The 22026-nt window shown below is 39.4% G+C and overlaps 1 protein-coding gene across 1 annotated transcript in view; it reads left to right on the top strand.

The window, feature by feature from the left end:
• Tacc1 (transforming acidic coiled-coil containing protein 1) overlaps positions 1-22026 on the top strand; it is a 117493-nt gene that overhangs the window by 1335 nt on the left and 94132 nt on the right. The window lies entirely within an intron of this gene.

The following is a 22026-nucleotide window of genomic DNA, read 5'->3' as shown; positions in this document are numbered from 1 at the left end:
AATGATAACTGAGCACTTGCCCTGCACCAACCACTATTCTAAGGGTGGTAGGTATTGTTATCATCATTCCTATTTTACAGATGAGGAAATTGAGGCTAGAGACACAACTAGTAAGAGTCAGAGGAGGGACTGAGGCAGCGTGGGTCTCAAATCTAGGCTGCTCTGCTCAGAAATCAAGAAGACCAGGTTTGAATCTGAGTTTCAGCATTATCTAACTGGATGACTTTGGATAGTTAATTGCCTTCTGCTTCAATTTCCTCATCTAGGAAATGGGCTAATAATAATACCATTTCACACAGGTGTTGTGAGAGATAAAAATTTAAGACTGTTTTACTGAAGGTGAACAATGCAAACGTGCTCTTCACTGGGCAGTATAACTGTTGAGGGATCCCTTCCAAACTGAGAAGCCTCAGAGTTTGGTAGGAAGTGCCCATAGTGCCTGTTAGGATTTGTGCCTGGTGTTCAGCTGCCAGCCTGCCTTATACTAAGCTCAAGAAGGGCAGGGTTCACCTCTTACATATATTTCCCAACTGCTATGTTAGAACACCATTGCTCTTTGGAGGGGATGCTGGGCCTCCTTTACTGAGGACTTCAACATGGAGACCAACATCATGTAGGTGCTGCAGGTATCTCCTTTTCTACTTCCAATGGAGTAGCTCCATCTTTACCTGACCAACTTTTCCAGTTGAAAAAGTTTTCTGAAATAATGTGCAGAACTGCTGACAAGTAGTGCTTTGCCTAGACTGAAAATGACTGCTTCTGGCAGAGGGATTTCTGGCTTCCCTGTCTAAGCTCACTTGGTCCTCCCATCTGCCTCCTGTAATGATCATGTCCTGTTGTGGGGTGCCTGCTGGAGGCTGTGTGCCAGCCAGGCTCAGGGAGTGAACTCCTCCGTCTCAGGCACCCTCTCCTCTTTATAGAGACGTACAAGGAGCAGCACCCTGGAGAGCTTATTTTACTACCTAGCCCCTCTCTCAGTCTTCTCTGAAGGTGGCCATCTCAATTCTGCTCCCAGTTATGGACTATGTAATCAATAATCATAATAGCTTATTATTGATCTTCCTTAATTATAACTGCTTATTCATTGAGCCAGACATTATGTTGAGCACATTATTAAAAGAGCAGCTCACATAATCTTCGCAAAAGCTCAAGGAGGCATGATCCCCACTCCACTGATGAGGAATCTAGAGGAAGGGACCTTAAGTGACTGGCCCATGGGCAACCTGCCAGTTAATGGTGATGGTGGGTTTGGAATCCATACCCAAGTTTGAGCCACAATGCCTTGAACATTTTTTTTGCAGCCCTGTTTGACAGCAGTAAGGATATGTTGTGATGATGGTTCTTTTATATTTTGACAAATGATGCCCCTGAAAATAGCCTGGGAGGAGCAGGGTTAAAGGGTCAGCACAGAATGTTCTATGGAAGGAAGAGTGCTCCTGTGAGTAAGTGGAGTGACTTTTAGTCATGCTGTACCCCTGATGAATTTCATTTATCTATGAGATGGTATAGTTTTTAACTCTAATTTTATTATATTTGTTTATTTGTGGTGCGGGGAATTGAACCCAGGACCTTTCACATGCTCAGCAAGTGCTCTATCTCTGAGCTACATACACAGCCCAGGATAGTACAGTTTAATGAAAGAGAGCTAAGCTCTGCAGCCAGACTGTCTGCGAGCACATCCTGGCTCTGTCACACATTAGATGGGTCATCTTGGGTCCATTACATAACAAAAACAAACAAACAAAAAATGTGCTTGTTTTTTTCCAAATGCCATTGGCTGAACCACTTATATTTCTGAGAGATTGACTTTAGAATTTCAAGCTGAGATATAAACGTTAAGAGCTATATGTAGCTTATCTAAAAAAACAGAAGAGGGGTCATGACTTACAGACGAATTTTGTGCATTTTTCAAAGAACAAATTTGTGAGCACAGCCCAAGTCTGGATTAGATTTATAATGATCTTGAAACTCACATGCATCACTTTGCCAACTTTTACTGGAAATACAAGTAGGTGAGAAATAAATCCATGACTGACATTTACTGAACACTTACTCTGAGCCAGGCATTGTGGGAAGTGCTCCTATGCATTATCCCTTTGACTAGACTTCATGACTGCCTGTCAGGTGAGTACTGTTATTTTCCCTAGTTTAAAAATGAGGATAGCAAGGTTTAGAGAAGAAAAATAACATGAAAAAGTCAGCCAGCTGATAAGTGCTAGAGTTAGGATTCTAACTCAGGGGAATGCCTAATGGGGGGTATGGATGCTTAAGTTTGACATTAAAATTCTAGTAAATCTAATTCTCCCTGATTTAAACCATTTCTATCTGTTTAAGGAATATTGAATATTGACTGGGCATGGTGATGCACACCTATAATCCCAGGAACTTGGCAGGCTGAGGCAGGAGAATGACAGGTTCAGGGCCAGCCTCAGAAATTTAGCAAGATCCTTAGTAACTTAGAGAAATTCTGTCTCAAAATAAGAAAATAAAAAGGACTAGGGATGTAGCTCAGTAGTAAAGCATCTCTAGGCTCAATCCCCCTTACAAAAAAAAAAAAAAGGAAAAATAAAAGAATAGACAGACAGACAGACCTAATGTGGAAGTGAATGGAAAGAGTAGTAGGAATGGTAACTCTCAAAACACTAAATCTGAGTGAAACCCTCTTAGGTATTTTGTAGAGCAGGGGTTGGAAGATGCCCAGGGCACCTGACAGGAGATGCACAGGTAGATGCCCTAAGCAAAAACAATAACAACAACAACAACAAAATGGCCAGGCAGTTTCTCCTTATAAAGAGCTTTCAACTTTTCACTTAAAAGAAGCACTTTGTGCTTCTGTTTGGCATATTCAAATTGCCAGCATCTCTACTCTTTTGCCTTGGGGCTTTTAAGTAAAAGAAGGGTTACTAGTACACAGGTACTGTGATACTGCAACTTTCTGATAACTGAGTCTGCTACTAAGTGACTAACGCGCAGGTAGCCTATACAGCATGAATACACCGGTCAAAGGCATGATTCACATCCTAGGAGGGACAAGGGGATAGTGTGAGATTTCATCATGTTATTCAGCACCATGTGCAGTTTAAAACTTCTGCATTTTTTATTTCTGAAAATTTCTACTTAATGCATTCAGATCATGGTTGATTGTAGGTAACTGAAACCCCGGAAAGAGAAATCTTGGATAAGAATGGACTGCTGTAAAAAACAAATTCATGTACTGGTGTGGGATCTAATGGGAGACTTTTAGGTTCCACTGTGATAGTGGGTAGCAAGAGTGTTTGGAATAAGACGACTTCTGAGGCAGCCTGTAACCACACTTCATGGTTGTTATCTGGGCTGGAAAGGCAACCTCCCACCTGAGAGGAGCTTTGAAAGTCCAGGTCATAGCCTTTTGGTGTGTTAGTCACTAGTGATGCTGCTTACCTGAATTTTCAGAATATTTATAGCACCAGCTCAACAGGGACAGCTCTAGGCATCTGTATGAAGGGCATAATGTTATTCCTTGATGTCCAGAGCCTTCATCTTTCTCTATAGCCTCTCTCCCATCCACCTTCTCAGCCTTTCACATTCAGACTCCCCTCATTTCCTTAGCTCTGTAAGGCTTGCAGGCCCTTAATTCACTGGACAAACCTTAAGCACATACCACCCAAGTGTGGGTGTGTGTATAACAAGGATCAGATTGTTTTGCTGGGAACAAGATGACCATGGAATTTGGCAATCATTAGCAGTTTGGGGACAGTTTTTAAGGATTTGGAATATAGGTCCTCCTTAGGCCTTACTCTCTCCTCCAAATCACACACTATATACCAGGTCTCATTTGGGGCCCATCAGTAATTATGGAGTGTCCTAGTTTAATGACTAGGAGTAGGGTGGGAGAAAGGGAGGGAATCTGTTGTTTATGCCAGACCACCCAAGATACATGGGGATGGGCACGGGGGGAAGGCTTCTATGCCTTCTGCAGTTTCAGCCCTAGAGCAGCAATGAGGATGCTTTATTCTTTACCCTCACCCTCTATTTTTTAAAAGAGGTTCCAGAGAGACCCAAGCAGACAGGAAGAGTTGAAAAAGCAGACAAAATACAGAACAAAATGCCCCAAGGCAGCAAGGGAGGGCTCAGTATGTTCTTTGTGTAATGTAGGACTTTCCTGGACCCTTGGAACTTTCCATAGCTTGATTTTTCTGGGTAATTATTACCATCTGCATGGTTTCTGGCAGTCAACCCTTTGCTGGGCTTTCTGGGCTTGCCAGTGGACTTGCTGACCAGCCTGAGGGCTATTCGGCTGTAGCCAGCTGCTGAGGCCTCCCTGGTCTTCTTAAGGAACAGCAGGCGTGCCCACCAATTGCCAACCCAGCCGATGGGTAAGTGGCTTGCCTTACTGCCAGCCTCTTGGGCTTTTGAGTTGGTCCTCCAGAACCCAGTGTGGGTTTCTGGTCTAATGCTTCCTTTTCCAGCATGCCTGTGATATGTCTGCGTGCTGCATGGGAGCACAGCCTACTCGAGTGGCTCAGTACCCAGCATGCGCTGCATGTGCTTGAACAGATGCTGAGATGTGTACGTCATGGAAAGAAAGGCCTGCATGTACTTTAGTAAATAAACAGCTGTCAGGACTCAAGGCACACATTAGCCTAACCTGGTAAGGCATTCAGTCTGCTTCCAGAATCACGCCCACCAGAGCTAAGAGGGATCTTAGAGACTCTATTTTAAACCCAGCCTTTCACAGCTGAAGAAAAGGAGGCCTAGAGAGGCAGTGAATTTCCCAAGGCCACATGGCCAGAGTCCAGGGCCCCCTCTAGTTCACAAAACTAAATTGATCTGGGTGGATAGTCTTGAGAAGGGATTAAAGTTACATGCCTACTAGGTGTTTCCATTTGCTCTTTTAAATCCACTCTCTAGCCTCCACTGCTCTGGCCTTAATGACTCCCTTGCATTTGGTTTCTACTTAGATTCACCCAAATGGAAGACACCTGTAGGGAGTCAGAGGAAGGGAGTGGTGGTAGGAAGGTAGGCATTTCCCTTGCTCCTTTCCTGCTGGGTCACCACGGGCAGGGTGTGTTCTCTGACTGAAGCCACAGCTTGATCAGGCAGCCAGCCAGCTCTCCATTCAGCTCTTTCCTCCTGACCTTGAGCTAAGGGTGGTAGCAGGGTCTTCTCCTCTGTATAGACAGTCCAGGGGTACTCAGTTATCTTTTGTGGTCTTCCAAACTCTACTTGGACTTCTGTAAACAGCTCTTTTATTTTCAGATTGAAATTTTTTTTATTCACCGGCATCCTTTGTTCATTAGAAAAAGAGAAACTGTGTCCGTCAGCTTTCTCTGCTGGAACAAATACCTGAGATAAATCAACTTAAAGGAGGAAATTGCTTTTTTTTTTCCTCTCCCGTATTGACAATTGAACCCAGGGGTGCTTTACCACTTAACTATACTCCCAGCCCTTTTTATTTTATTTTATTTTATTTATTTTAAGACAAGGTCTCTCTAAGTTGCTAAAGCTGGCCTTGAACTTGTGATCCTCCTGCCTCAGCCTCGTGAGTTGCTGGGATTACAGGTATGCACCACTGCACCTGATGGAGGAAGATTTATTTTGGCTCAAGGTTTCAGAGGTTTCAGTCCATGGTCGGTGAGCTCTGTTGTTTTGGGACCTTTGAGGCAGAACATCATAACTGGAGGCCTTGGTGAAGCAAAGCTGTTCACCTCATGGTGGCCAGAAAGCAGAAAGAGGGAGGAGGGAGCCAAGGGCTCAATATCCCCTTTAAGGGCACAGCCCCAATGACCTAACTTCCTCCCATCAAGCCCCATCTCCTAAAGGTTCCATCACTTGCCAACAGCACCACAGGCTGGGGCCCAAGCCTTTAGCACATGAACCTTTAGGCAACATTGAGGATCTAAACCATACCAATCTGTATGAAAGGAAAATATAACTGAACGGAGCAAAGTATATTAGTTTCCTATGGCTACTGTTACAAATGACCACAAACTTGGTGGCTTAAAGCAACAAACTTATTCTCTCAAAGCTCTGGAGTCCAGAAATCCAAGTCAGCCTCACTGGGCTTGATTGGCATTGGCAGGGATGTGCTCCCTCCAGATGCCCTGGGAGATAATCTGTTCTTTGTCCCTACCCTCTTTCAGCTTCTGGTGGCTTCCAGCATTCCTTGACTTGTGATGATATCACTTCAAAATCTATCACTGCTGTCATTTTGCCATCTATTTCTGTATGTGGAAACTTCTCCTGTTTCCCTTTTATAAAGATACTTCTGATGGTATTTAAGGCCCACCCAGATCATCTAGGATAATCTCCACGTCTCAAAATCCTTAATTTAATCACATTAGCAAATAGGGTACCACATGTGCAAATAAGATGATGTTGTTCCAAATATGTAACATTTACATGTTCTAGGAATTAAGAATTGACATCTTGGAGGTTATTATTTGGCCTATGACAGAGTATGACAAACACATGGAATTCCTTCAGAACAATTCTAATGGAATTTGTGTATTGATATCATTATGCTTGACCAAAGTATCGGTCCATCTTTGGGGAAGACTTTCAGCCCCTAGACTAATTCTTTTATCTTGGGGCCTGGCCGCTGGATATCATTGTGATATTCCCCTTCTGAAGCCAGCTAATTTGTCCCCAGGCAAAGCATTGTGGCAGTCAAGATGGTGGGCTATGATGGGGCATGAAAACTGTGGAAGGTCCAGTCTAGGGACATTTAGAGTATGGGAGTCCTTTGACTCAAAGAGTTGAATCTTACACCATAAAACCTGGAAGGCCCTTAGAAATCAGGGAGCTCTGTCACCCTTTCTTATAGATGAGATCCAGAAATGGAAATTTTCTTACTCATAGCAGGTTAGTGATAGGCCCAGGATAAAGACAGAAATCTTGGGAACCAATCTTAAGGATTTTCCACTATGTCTTCCTCTCACGACTTGTCACCAACTGCTCTCCTGGGCCATCTTTAAGTATTCTTTTTAGGATTTAGATCCCAAATAGGTCCTCTTACTGGAAGTTGGTAGGCAGTAGTAATATACTAGATGTTGAACCTGTGTTACAACATGAATAAAATATCATGCTGAGAGGACTGTGGTTGTAGCTCAGTGGTAGAGTGCTTCCTAGCATGCATGAGGAACTGGGATTGATCCTTAGCACCACATAAAAAAATAGATAAATAAAGGTATTGTGTTCATCTACAACTAAAAAGAATATATTTTTTAAAAATCATGTTGAGAATTTTGGCTGAGATCAGTGCTACTCAAAGTGCCAGTCCACAATGAGATGGATGACTGTGCCAAAATATAGACTAACACGGAGCTTCCTTCATTGAGAAAGTCATGCTGTGAAAACAAGCCAGCAGAACTAAATGGTGCCCGTGGTGAGGAAATGGAATTATATTCTGCCATAGCACCAATCTTGTTCCAGACCAATGTGATGCTCACTGGTAGAAGACAAACAGTAAGTTCATTGCTTAAGCCAACCCACCTCTCCACATAGGCGATTTTGATAGAATACATCAGAGAAGACAATGGTCAGGCCATCCAGATCACATCCAGAGAGCGGAGTCCAGATCTGGAGCCACTCTTTAAGAGGGATAACGACATTCCAGAGATCTTCAGTAGTACTGACTCGTGGAGCCTACTTTTTTGGTGAGGATTAAAAAAGAAACTCTTTTAAAAGTCCTTCGCAGTGCATGGCACAAAGTAAAGTGATAAATCAATAAAATTATTACTTTTTTAAAGAGAGAGAGAGAATTTTAATATTTATTTTTTAGTTTTCGGCGGACACAATATCTTTGTTTTTGTTTGTGGTGCTGAGGATCGAACCCGGGCTGCACGCATGAGTGCGCTATCGCTTGAGCCTCATCCCCAGCCCTCAACAAAATTATTATTACTACTACTATATCATAATTAAGTACAAGGCAACTGTGTCAAGAGGAATGCTGAAGAATCTAGATACTTTTTTTTTTGTGGGGAGGGGGCACATCCCCAGCCCTATTTTATATTTTATTTAGAGACAGGGTCTCACTGAATTGCTTAGCACCTTGCTTTTGCTGAGGCTGCTGATCCTTCTGCCTTAGCCTCCCTAGCAGCTGGGATTACAGGCGTATGCCACCATGCCTGGTAGAGATTTTTTGCCTAAAGAAAACTAGAAGGAGTGAAAGTTTGTATGTTTGAATGACTATCATATGTAAAGGATTTAGACCTATTTTTTAATTTATTCATCCAACAATTTTTTTGAGTGCTCACTGTATTTCCAGGTACTTGTCTAGGAATTGAGAAGTAACTGTGGATGACACTATGTGGTACTGAGTCTAATGGATGGAGGTGGTTATGAGACAATACACAAAAGCAAAATAATTTTGGAAGGAACCAAGACAAGATGAGAAGGAATGTGTATGGGATTGGGAGGTGCTGCTTCAGACTGGGTAGTTTGAAAAACTCTCCCTGAAGTCATGATGTCTGAATAGAGCCCTGACTGTCAACAAAGAGCGGGCACATGAAAACGTACGGTGGGGGGAAATCTAGGCAGAGGACTGTCAAGTGCCACTCACGATGGTAAAAATTACTAGCAGGCACATTTATCTAAGTATAATTAAATTCATTTTAGTAATATAAGGAATTATTTTTAGATGAACTTTTTGTAACAGTTATAGATTTTCTAACAGTTGTAGATTTGCAGACAAATTGTGAAGATTGTGCAGTATTGCCATATACTCCATATCCAATTTCCCCTATTATTAATATCTAACATTTGTGAGGTTCTTATTTCACATTTGATGAACCAATATTGATAGTTTCTTATTAACCTAAGTTCGTACTTAATTTGGATTTTCTTGGTATTTGCCCAAAGTCTACTATCCAGGACGCCATATTTTATCTGGTCGTCATGTCCCTTTAGGTTTTCCTTGGCTTGATATTTTCTCAGGCTTTCCTTGGTTTTGATGACCTTGATAGTTTTGAGGACAATTGGGTCCAGTACTTTGTAGAATATCTCTTCTTTGGAATTTGTCTTGTGTTTTTCTTATGATTACAGCGGAATTTATATTTGGGGGAAGTAAATTGTCATTCTCACCATATCCTATTAAAAGTACCTGTGATGACATCACTCCTGGTGTTGACCTTAATCACCTGGCTTGAAGTAGTGTTTGTCAGATGTCTCTGTTTTTATTGTGTACTCTTAGGAAGGAAGTCACTGTGCACAGTCCACACTTAGAAGTGGAAAGTTAAGCACTGCCTCACTGAAGGTGGAGTTCACACATAAATTATTTAGAATTCCTTCATAGTAGATTTATCTCATCTTTTCATGTACTTATGTTTAATCATTTATTTATATTAGTAGGGACTCATGTATGTTTATTGTATACTTTATAGCTTTGGACATTGGGTACTCTTTCATTTGACTTTTGTGTCCCTTTGCAATACTCCTATCATTTTGGGATTTGGTATTTGTTTCTTGAGCACTTTTTTTTTTTTAAAAAAACTACAAGATGCACCTACCATTACAAGATGTTCCAGGTGGATCTTGTATATTTCCAACCCCAGTCTTAGATTCAGCTATTTCTCCAAGTAACCCAGGTTCCTTTATTTATTTTGGAGAATGATATTAAAAACCAAGATCTCAGTATTGGATGTGTCAATATTAGGGTGTGTCAGTACCCTTTCAGCTGATAAAACAAGGAGATTATGCATGTGCTAATCTGTGTATATACACCATTTTAAAATATTTCTGTGTGTAACCAACTATATGTTAACATAAACATGAATTCATACTGATGCTTCCAACTCTAATCCATTACCACAAGGATCATTCTAGACCTCCCCTTTCCAATTTGTAATTTTCCACTACGACAATGAGAATCCTGGCTCCCACCATCTGCTATCCATTTACGTAATTGTTCAATTGCAATATACATGTGTGGTGGTATTAGAATTGTTACCATGGACCCCCACAGGAAACAATTTCGTCAACTAGATTACAGTGCAGTTTCTTTCGCCTTTATCTTAATAGACTCTACTCATTTCCAGAGTTACTTAGGTCAGCATCTTTACCCCCACTCCCGCTTCAGTGAAGATTTTTCACAAATTTATAATACAGTTAGATTGTTTTTAATCACAATTCGCATTTCATCCTGGGATCATCTGAGCTCCTAAATTATTTTTCTTCAATTTGCATACATTAAGGTTCACTCTTTGTGCCTTAAAGTTCTATGCATTTTGACAAATACATAATGGCATGTTTCCACTGTTAGGGTTTCTTATAGAATACTGACATATTCACAAAAAAATTCCCTGTGCTTTCATTATTAAGGCTTTTTGAGAAGTGACACCTAGAAAAAAAAAAAAAAGGAGGTACATATGGCCCACTTTCCATCACAGTGACAAATACCTGAGATAAATCAACTTAGAAGGAGGAAAGATTTATCTTGGCTCATGATTTCAGAAGTTTCAATACATGATCACTTGGCTTGTTGCTTTTGGACCTGTGGAGTGGCAATATATCATAGCTGGAGCATAGAGTGGAGGAGGCTGCTCACCTCATGGTCACTGTGGGGGAAAATTAGAAGAGGAGGGGCTGAGGTCCCAATATCCCCTTCAAGGGCATGTCCTCAATCACTTAACTTCCTTCCACTAGCCCCGCCTCTTTTTCTTTTTTCTTTTCCTTAAGTGTGCTGGGAATTGAACTTAGGGCTTTGTACATGCTAGGCAAGTGCTCTGCCACCAAGCCACACCCACCCACCCTGCTCCCCATCCTTTAGCTCCACCTCTTGAAGGTTCCTCCACCTCCCAAAGGAACCACAGGCTGGGGACCAAACTTTCCACACTTGGGCCTTTAGAGGAAATTCCAAGTGCGAACTATAATGCGAGAGAAAGCAAGGTTGGGCAGGAGAGCCTTCAGGCTACGTATGGTTCAGGTCTCACAGGATCTCTCAGACCCTATGGAGCTTCAAAGCAAAGGTGATACCTTAGAGGAACCCATGAGGGGCAGAAGTGATTGGGTCTTTATACTACTGCCTTGCTTGGCTGTTGCCTGGGGACTGCCAAAGAGACTGATTTTAGCTCAAAAGCTGAAACACCCTGAAGGCTTAACAGCTAGAGGGTACCAGCTGAACACATTCTTTGAGGCTGATTTGCTAAATCCTTTGTTGGAGAGGGATCTGAGTGCTGTACCGTGTTACCCAGAGATATTTTTGATTTTTCCAAGCAGGGATTGGCTGACTACTGGCCAAGTAACCTTGTGCAGAGGATTCCTGCCTTGGGTGGACTTTGGGACCAGATGATCCCATTAGCCCCATTTGACTCTTGGGTTCAGTGGCTGCTCTTTAGCCGGCTTCCATCCTGGTGAGCCAGCTATTCTGTTTCTCACAGTCAGCACACCTTGCTTAAGCACCTGCTTTCCTTCTTGTATTGACCATCTTGTGCCCTGCTGTGGACTATCGGTGGGATCAGAATGCCTCCACCAAGTCTGGCTCTCACTTCTGCTGCCCACACCTGCTTTAGATCCCAAATGCTCAAGAAAATGGTTACAGTATCTAAGCAATGTGGATCAAAGTATTGGACAGAAATAAAAAGCATATGATTATGGGGAAGAAAAATGAAAAATTCAAAGCTGTGACTACACAAACCAAATATTGTCTGAAGCATCCCCTCCCTGGAACATGGAAAAGCAAAAACAACAGCATTCCCTACTGATCTGTGGTTGTACTTCACCTAACAGGGAAAGGTATGGTGTTTTAATTTTATTCTGACTCTTATGCTTACAGATGCAAGGGCAGACATTCCAGGGCAGTTCTGGTTGGTCTCTGTAGGAAGATGGAAAACTTTCCGACTTCCTAAAGAAGGACTGTGCTGTTTTGTTCTACCTGTGCTTATTCTTCTTTTTATTTAACCTGCCTCAGGGTAAAAACCTGTCATTACAGCTTTTTTGTACTTGGCAGCTCTCTCACTCTTAAAAGTCCTAGGATAAATAACTAACATGACCTCTGAAGACAGTTTTAAACTTTTTCTTTAGAGATTTCCTTTGAATGTTTACTTGGTTTGCAGCATTTTGAAGTTCCATAGATTCTGTCTTGCCCAGCCAGAGAACAGCACATTTTTAAAAAAGTATTCTTGGTGCTATTTTTTTATAATGAAGCGTGCATAGTGATTTTAATTCCAAAAAGCTTACAAATTAAAGAGGTTTCTTGAACCCAGGCCCTCAGGAGTCTTGCCAGCCTTCTGGTTTTTCTGTCTGCTCTGTCATTTCTCAGTGGGATGACTGAGCCCAAACCTGCCAAGTCAATGAGTGGAAACCAAGTCTTAGTGGATGAACTCCCCTGACTCTTCTTCCCCCAGGACCAGACAAATGGAGTTGCAATCTGGGTTTAAATATCTAAAGATTGCTCTAGGTCACTACTGCAAAATTAGATGAAACCCAAATAAGTACTATGAGTTAATATTCCAAGAAGACACTTGCAGCAACCAAGTCCAGGATGTTTGAATTGTGGGCAGATTTTGTCTGTTTAAAGTAAAAATCAATAAAAAGTGCACAAAGGGCATACTGTCCCTGAATCATTATGTAGGAATAGAAATGACAAGTAAATGAAATTAAAAATAAAATAAAAAACAAAAGGAGCTTGAAAGAATTGCTTTCATTCCTTCCCCTGAGAATACAGACTGAAAGTGTGCACTTGGCAGCTGTTTCTGCCATAGGAGAGCAGGGTCACTGGTCTCCAGAGCCAGTTCTCTACTGCAAACTGCCAACTTATTTATTACAGGTGACAGTTACAGCACCTTGGAATGCAGGAACAAAGGCAATCTCTCACTCACTCTGGCTCTCTTTTTTCCCCCCTTAGAATTGGCTTTGTTGAGTACAAAGTGTTAGAGAACAGTCCTACAGAGAGTAGCTGGTAAAAAATGTTAGAAGGATTTCTGAGAATTAGCCTTAGGCAAAAATCACTTGGTGGAAACTTACCTTGCAAGTAAGCATGTGACTTTCACCTGACTTCATTTTCTTCTAGTGCCAAGGGTTCCAAAGCCAGAAAAAAAGGCCCTGGTCTTGGCTGCTGTCAAGTTCACTCTTCAGACTTAAGTGTGAACAAATTGAAAGGCAAATTGCCAAAGGTAATTCCTCTCTTTGATACTGAGCTAAATGGGATGGCTTTTAAGTAAAAAGTTTTATTTTCTAATGGCAATAACAGATGTACCATCTTTCTTTGTGTTTGAATTAAGTGTGAATAAAGGAAATAATGATTGAGAAAAGGTCAGAGGACTAGATGTAATGGGGGGAAATCTGAGTCCTGGTTCTGGCTTTGCCACTGTTTTTGTAACCTTGGGCAAGTCCCTGCCTCCTACTCTGTCAGAGCCTCTGTGTACTTAACGTTAGTGTAAGAAGGTGAAACGAAACAAAATGGTGACTTCTAAGGGCCTTTTGGGCTCTGTTATCTGACTCTGTTTCTTAGTTTTGATTTTTTAAAATTTATTTATTTATTTTGTATATAGGCATTACCAAAATAATTAGGTGAGGTGGAGTTAGGGTATAGACTTGTGAGAGTGACATCCTGAGGCTGAATGCCGGCCCCAGACAACTCTCACCTCATCTAGCACTTCCACAAAGTGGAATCCAGATGTCAGGTAGGCATTGAGTATATTAGTGAGTGGAAACCAAGTCTGAGTGGACGACATTAAGTATATATATATATATTTTTTTTTTTTTTGAGTGAATGAATAACTCAGGACAGCCTTGAGAGAGAAGAGAATGGAACATTCTGTCAAAGGAATTTTATGTGGGATAAGGGATAGGTCTGCTTGGCAGTGATGGCTGGGGTGGTTTCTGAACACTTTCAGCTGGAGCTGAACATTAGGCCTGGGAAGCATTAGTGTTCAAGCTCATTTCTACAGTGCTGTCTATCTGTAGAGTAGGGTGGGATGATTGCTATCCAGGCTGCTAAGGAATACAGATCTCCCAGGTTCTGGTGGTTTGACTGCAAAATAATACGACTTTTTTTTCCCCTCCCCTATAGAATTATTGAGTTGATTTAGCTGAATATTATAGAATCTCAAAAATAATAATGCCTAAAAAATTTGTAAGTTTATTTTTTATTTCCACATAAAGGAAAGCTGGAGGGTGGGCAATCAAGAGCAGGCTCAGAAGCTCCATAGCATCAGGAATTCTGGCTTCTTCAACCTTAGCACAGGGCTCTTACCTCAAGATTAATCATGGCTGCTTGAATTAAGTTATCTCATCAGCATTCCAGTCAGCAGGGAAAAGAAAGAACCACAAAAAGGGCTTACCTCTCCATTCTTCATTAACAGTACATCCTGGAAATTGAACTTGACACTTCCATTTTCATTCCACTGACTAAAACTTAGTTACATGGCTACCTGTGTGTAATGAAGACTGGGAAATGAAGCTTTCATTCAGAGTAGCTTTTGCTTAGTTTAAAAACCAGGCTTGTTTGTGTTTGTTGTTTGTTTGCTTAACGAAGAGAGAAGCAGAACAGATATTAGGGAATGGTAGTCTCTGTCACCTTGAGAGATGCCAGACTTGGTTCTTGTTATGCAAGGATGCTCCCATTGCCCAACTCCTTTGGTCCTTATCTTTTAAAATTGCCTTCAAGGACAATGGCAGATTATTTCTAGTACTCCTGATTTTTTTTTAAAGCAGTTCCAGGTCATTCAGGACAACTGTGATGAGTAAGCTGGGATATATATAAATCTGAACATTTCCATTTCATAAGAATCATATAGTATGGGCTTTTGCTTTCGCATGTAACAGACTATTCTGGATACTGTAACCATTCCTGAACTCCCAAATCTGGACATGTTACATAAAGTGACTACTTGAAGGCACTGAAGAGGCGACAGAAGTAGATAACCTCTAGTGTTGCATGTCTATTTGGAGAACAGGAGAAGAAAAGATAAATCAGCAGATGTAGTCTGCACGCTGGCTTTGTATTCTGGGGAATGAAACACGTGAAGCCAGAAAATCATGAATGCTTAAAAAAAAAAAAATGGGGATATCCAGAAAGAAAGTGTCAAAGAGGGGATACCCAAACCAAATCCAAGAAACAGAGTTTTTAGTTCAAGTCCAAGAAAATTTGCTAAAATAAGGGAAAAACAAGACTTATCAGAGGAAAACAGAATCTGGAATCTTAGCATTCATGATATCCAAGATTCAAGCCAAAACTACTTCACACATAAAGCATAGAGAAAAATGGAACAAATCCTTAAGAGAAAAGTCAACCAAATCTGACCTGGAGGTGAACAAGATGTTAGAATTTGAAAGGCAAGGGTTTAAAAGTATTTTTATAATTTTAAAGGGTTTTATATCTGTTCTAAGTGAAAATCCAGGGGGAAAGGTTGTTTTGGGTGAATCAAAATCCCAGCAAAGAAGTGGGAAATTTCATCAGAAATAGATACAACAAAAAAATGACCAAGTGGAAGTCCTTTGTTATTGATGTTCTCTTTATGCTTTAAGACTTATTATTTCTGTTTGACCTCCATGTGCCTTGGAGTGGACTTCATGTTTATTCAACTTCATGTTTGTTTAGTATCTTGAATCTGAAAAATTCAGACTTGCATTCCATTTGGGAAGTGTTTAAATATTATTAATTAAAAATTTTTTAAATTTTATTTTCCTCCCTCCTTCTGAGATTCATATATATATATATATTTTACTATTTGGCAGTTCCTAAGATTTTTTTTTTCATATTATTTTCAATCTTTTTCTTCTCTGTTACTCATTCTGAGTCATTTTGATTGATTTATCCTAAAGTTTGCTTACTCTTTCCCTTAACATTTCTATTTGGCTGTTAACTCCATCTGGTGAGTTTTCTATTTAAGAAATTGCACTTTTCATGTAGAATTTACATGAGGAAGCACATTATCAATTACAAGTGGACTGTGAAAAGTTAAGGATATATTTTGTAACCTATAGGTCAGCTACTTAACATGATGCAAAGGCTTAGCTAAGAAGCAGCAGGAAGGGTTGGGGCTGTGGCTCAGAGGTAGAGCGCTTGCCTACCATGCGTGAGGCATTGGGTTTGATCCCCAGCACCACATACAAATAAAATAAAGATATTGTGTCCACCTATAACTAAAAAATAAAATATATTTTAAAAAAAAGAAGCAGCAGGAAAATTAAAACAATAATTTCTAAAATTTAAATAATTTTTTTAAAAAATAAGAAGCAAAAATGGAGAAATATGTTACAGGGGGAAAAATATAAAACAATGAATTAAATGATAGACCTGCCTCCATTCATATCAACAACTAAATTAAATGTTAATAAGCTAAGTACTCCAACTAAAAAGACTGAAATTGATGATTTTTTTAGAGATTTTTGTTTGTTTCTGCAATGCCGAGGGTAGAACCCAGGGCCTTGTGCATGTTAGACAAGTACTCTTCCACTGAGCCACATCCCTAGCCCCAGATGATGATTGATTTTATTTTTTAATTTTTTGGTATCAGGAATTGAACTGAGGGGCACTCAACCACTGAGCCACATCCTCAGCCCTATTTTGTATTTTTTTTTTAGAGACAGAGTCTCACTGAGTTGCTTAGGGCCTCACTGTTGTAGAGGCTGGATTTTGTCAGAAAGTTTTAACAGTTTCTTGCAAAACTGAACATATTCTAACCTTACAATCCAGCAATCTTACTTCTTGGTATTTACCCAAATGAGCCAAAAACTTATACAGAGATGTTTATAGAAACCTTTTTCATAACTGCCAAAATCTGGAATCAATCAAGATGCCCTTCAATTGATGAATCAATAATAAACTGTGGTACATCCAGACAATGGAGTATTATTTAATATTAAAAAGAAATAAGCTGCCATGAAAAGACCCGGAGGAAACTTAAATATTACTGGGTAGCAAGGCTAACTGAAAAGGCTACACACTATACGGTTCCAACCGTATGATACTTTAATAAAGGCAAACCTATATAGACAATAAAAAGATCAGTGGTTGCTGAGAGGGAAGAATGAGTAGGGGAATCAGGGAAGATTTTTAGAGTGAAACTATTCTGTTTGATACTATAATATGGAGACACGTCATTACATTTATCTAAAATCATAGAATGTACAATATCAAGAGCAAACCTTAAGGTAAACAGTGGACTTAGGGTGGTAAAGAAACATCAATGTATGTTCACTGACTCTAACAAATATATCTGTCTGGGGAGGCTGTGTGTATGGAGGGGGAGGTTCAGAGGTGTGCGGGAACTTTCTGTACTTTCACTACAATTTAGCAGTGTTCATAGCCTTCAATTGCTCTAAAAATGGATCTATTTTTGAAAAACTATATAAGCTATCTATAAAACTGTATTTTAAATAGAATGACAGAGATAGGTTAAAATGGATAGGAAAAGACACATTATGTAAATAGTAAACACAGGAAGGGTGGAGTGGCTATATTAATATTAAAAAAATAGATTTCTAAACAAAATATATCACCAAAGATAAAGAAGAACACTTCAGAATGATAAAAGAACTAATCAATCAAGGTGACATGAAAGTCGCAAATTTGTCTGTCCCCAGTTACAGCCTTACAATGTATGAAGTAAAAATTGACAGAATGAAAGGAAGAAAAAGGCACAATGGGATATTTTAACCAGCTGGAGATTTATTGCTTCTCAAAAGTTGATAGAATAATCAAAGAGTCAGCAAAGACAGAAAATGTGAGTGACATGATTAACTACCTTGACCTAATTGATATTTATAGAACACTTCATCCAGCAACTGTAAAATGTACCTTCTTCTCAGTGCACATGGTATGTTTACCAGGATAGGACATTTTCTGGATAATAAAAAAAAATTCAATTAATTTTAAAAAGTTGAAATAAAATTGTTTGTTCTCTGACCACAATGAAATTAAATTAAAAACTAAGAACAATACTATAAATATTTGGAAACTAAAGAACACACTTTTAAGCATTTATTGGTTGAAGAAAAAAAATCACAAGAGAGATTGAAAATATTTTGTACTGAATGATAATAAAAATATAACATATCAAAATTTGTGGGACATAACTAAGATAGCACTCAGGGAAATTTATAGCTTTAAGTGCCCATTAGAGGGAGAAAAAAAAGAGTCTCAATTTATCTAAATTTTTACCCTTATTTATTTATTTTTTGGTACTATGGGTTGAATCCAGGGGCGCTTAACCACTGAGCCAGATCCCCACCCCTTTTATTTGAAGACAGGGTCTTGCTAAATTGCTTAGGACCTAGCAAAGTGGCTGAGTCTGCCCTCAATTTGGAATCCTTCTGCCTCAGCTTCCTGAGTCACTGGAATTACAGGCATATGCCACTGCATCTGGCTTAAATCGTTACCTTTAAAATCTAGAAAAAGGAGAGCAAATGGAGCCTTAGACAAACGAAAGAAAGGAAATAGTAAATACAGAAATCAATGAAATAAAGAACAAAAGGAGAGAGAAAAAAAAAACAATAAGACAAAAAAGTTGGTCCTTTGGAAAAACTAATAAAATCAATAAGTCTCAAGTGTGAATGACACAGAAAGAAAGAGAGAGAGAAAAGAAATTTCTAGTATCAAGAATGAAAAAAAGAGTTCTCCCTTGTCCTGAGCTGCTTTTTTCCTCCACACCCTTTGGTTATAATATTCTCAAGCCCAGAGCTATGGAATAAGCTTTCTATGGGCTGAGGCATCTGAAACCATCAGCCAAAAGAAACTTTACTCTTCTATGTTGTTCTTGTTGGGGGTTTTGGTCACAGCCATGAAAAAATATGGATAAAGTAGTGGCAAATGAAGTTAACAATTCTATTTATGGGGCAAAGGAGATACACCTTAGTGGATAACAATGCTGGACCCCAAATAAGAAGTACCTGGTCATAAACTCCACCAACCCCTGATAGAAAAAAATGTCCTGCAAAGAGAGAGTACTTCCATGAAGTTACAGGTGCCCAAGAGAAAGTTTTCTACATTCCTGTATCTGAATTTAGGCTCTTACAACCTATTTAGTTTCAGAACTTAAGTTTACAGAGAGGCATTAAAGGTACCAATTCTGAGAAGGAATTCAGTGAGATGGGAAATCTCTGCCCAACCTACATAAAGGAGGAAAAAAAGATGAAAAAGGAAAAGTTGCCAACCTTAAAGAAAGCAGGGTCCCACAAAATTATTTGAGCATCAGGATACACAAAATCTGGATCTGGCCCTCACTGAATGGGCCTTCGCTGAAATGGATGGAAGCAACCAGGCATGTCCCGATACTTACCATTATTTGCAAGCACATAATGGATGGATGTACAATTTTAAAGCTTTAGTTAAAACTGCAAAAGGCTGGACTTTATTCCAGTATGTTCATGTGGTTTTGTTTGTTTGGTTTTTGAGGAGATTTTTGTGAAGGCCAGAAAGGGAGGATACCTATAGCTAAGACTACTAGCCATCTCAGAGTCAGAGGGCTCATCTTCCTGGATGAGCTGATTATATTTTTCATGCTCCATTGCAGTTCAGTGTGATCATGTGAATGAATTCTAGCCAATGGAATGTGGGCAGACGCATTGTATACCCAGACCTCAGCCATGAAAACCTGCACAGGAGCCACCATTGTTTTTCCTCCCACCAGCTCAAAGCACATGAGCAGTGACCTTGCAAACCACTGTGGAACAGGCAGAGCAGGAAATGGAAGGAAGCCAGGTCCCTGAACCAGCGCTTGAAAGAAAACCAAATCTGAATGCCCATTTCACTCTTCTAGTTGTTGAGAAATAAACTTTTTATTATTAAACCACTGGGATTTAGAGGCTTATCTATTACAGCGGCTCACAATAGCCTTATACCGCTCTTATTAGTGGAAGAATACCACTTCTTTTAAATTATGTTATGCATAAGTTTAATAAAATTCTACTTGCTTATATATTTAAACAAAGAACAAAAGAGGAGGGAACACCACTGCTTATCCTTGAGATATTAAAAAAATAATTCTCCATTGTTATTTTGAACAACTTTACATCGTTAATTGTGACACACAGATGAAATGGACACATTTCAAGAAAGACATAAATTGTAAAGTTCACTCCCCCAAAAGATAGAAAGCTTGAGCAGCTCTATGTCAATTAAAGAAATTCAGATGAGTTTATAATTAAAAATCATCTGAAAAAAGTTTCAGGCTCAGATGGCTCCATTGGTGAATTCTATCAATATTTATGGGAGCAAAAACACCAATCCTATAAAAACTGTTTCAGAAAATAAAGGAGGGAGTACTCTCCAGCTCATTTTATGGTACCAGTATTCCAAAAACCAGATAAAGATATTTTTTTCTTTCTTTTCTTTTTTTCCGCCCCCCAGTACTGGGGATTAAATCCAGGGATGCTTTAGCATTAAGCTACATTCCTAGCTCTTTTTATTTTTTATTTTCAGACAGGATTTCACTAAGTTCCTGAAGCTGGCCTCAAACTTATGATCCTCATGCCTCAGCCTTCTAAGTAATTGGGACTACAGGCATGTGCCACTGTGCCCAGCCAGATAAAGACATCATAAGAAAGAAACTAGAAAAAGACATTCTAAAATCAGATAAAGACATCTTAAGAAAACTATGGGCCAATATCCTTCATGAATATAAATGCAAAAATCTACAATAAAATATTAGCAAATCCAGCAACATATTATAAAAGATGATACACCACAATTAAGTGGCAATGCAGAGTTGGTTTAACATCTGAAAATTAATCAATGTAACAACAAATGAAAAAAATAAAGGAGAAAGACAATAAGATCATTTCAGTAGGTACAGAAATTGCATTTGTCAAAGTTTGACATCTTTTTATCATTAAAAAAAAAACTCTCAGAAAGTTAGGAATTAAAAAAAAAAAAAAAACGAAGATCAGGAACAAGCCAAGAATGTTGGCTTTCACTATTTTATTTAACATTGTGCATGAGTGCCTGGCCAGTGTAACAAGGCAAGGGATAAAAGGAATACATTCCAGAAAGGAATAAGTAAAACTGTCTTCAGATACAAGTGATATTGTATAGAAAATCCTGAGGAACTTGCAAAAAATAGCTATTAGAGGTAATAAATGACTTTAGCAAAGTTGCAGGATACAATATGCAAATATCAATTGTATCTTACATAGTAGCAACTAACACTTAGAAAGTAAATTTATAAAACAGCTCCATTTATAATAGCATAAAACAATCACAAATTTAGCAAAAGATGTGTGAGCCCCACAGGCTGAAAAGTTTAAAGTATTCCAGGATATGAAAGAATATTTGATATAGAGGGAATCTACTCATGTTCATGAATTAGAAGTCTTTTTATTGTTCAGCTGGCAACCCCTCTTGAATGATTCAATGCAATTCTGCTGAAAATTCTGACAATTTTTTTTAACTTAACAAACATTTAAATTTTATATGGGAAGACAAAGAACTGTGAATAGCCAAACTATTCTCAAAGACAGCAGTGTTGGAGCACTTACAACCTGATGTGAAGAACAGTATCTATCTGGCTCTGAAGGAATGAACTAGTTTTATCCTTTGACCTATGGGTTGTCATATAAATAATTTCCACAGGAGGAGAGATGGTGCAGCTCTGAGATAAGTACATAACTTCCTAAGGTAGCTGTGTTGGAAGGTGATACTTATTTGGCATGATTGCTAGGGGGAAAAATTCATGTTGAACATAAGCTTTGTAATTAACACAGAACTCGGTTTAAATACTGGCTGCCTCATCTACCTCAGTTTCTTCATCTTCAAGTGGGGTGTACAGTAGAAGGCTTGAGACAATGTAGCACAGAGGCTGAGTCCTGTGCTGTACTCTGCAGATAGCCTATCTGAGTTTGAGTACGAGCTCTGCCATTGCCTAGGTATGTGGCCTGGGTATGGTTAATCTTTATATGCTTTATTCTACTCACTTGTAAAATGAGGATATTAAAAGTGCTTACCTGCAAGGTTGGTGAACAGTAAATGAGTTAATAAATCTAAAGCACTTAGAACAGAGTCTGGCACCATGAAGGTGCTCATTAAGTGTTACACACTGTTATTTTTTCTCACTTATAAGACTTGAATGTGTTTCCTTTTTTTTAACCATCAAGCACAGTCCCTGA

The sequence above is a fragment of the Marmota flaviventris genome, chromosome 3, assembly GCF_047511675.1.
Source record: "Marmota flaviventris isolate mMarFla1 chromosome 3, mMarFla1.hap1, whole genome shotgun sequence".
NCBI lineage: Eukaryota > Metazoa > Chordata > Mammalia > Rodentia > Sciuridae > Marmota > Marmota flaviventris.
This window is presented reverse-complemented; position numbering and strand designations above follow the sequence as displayed.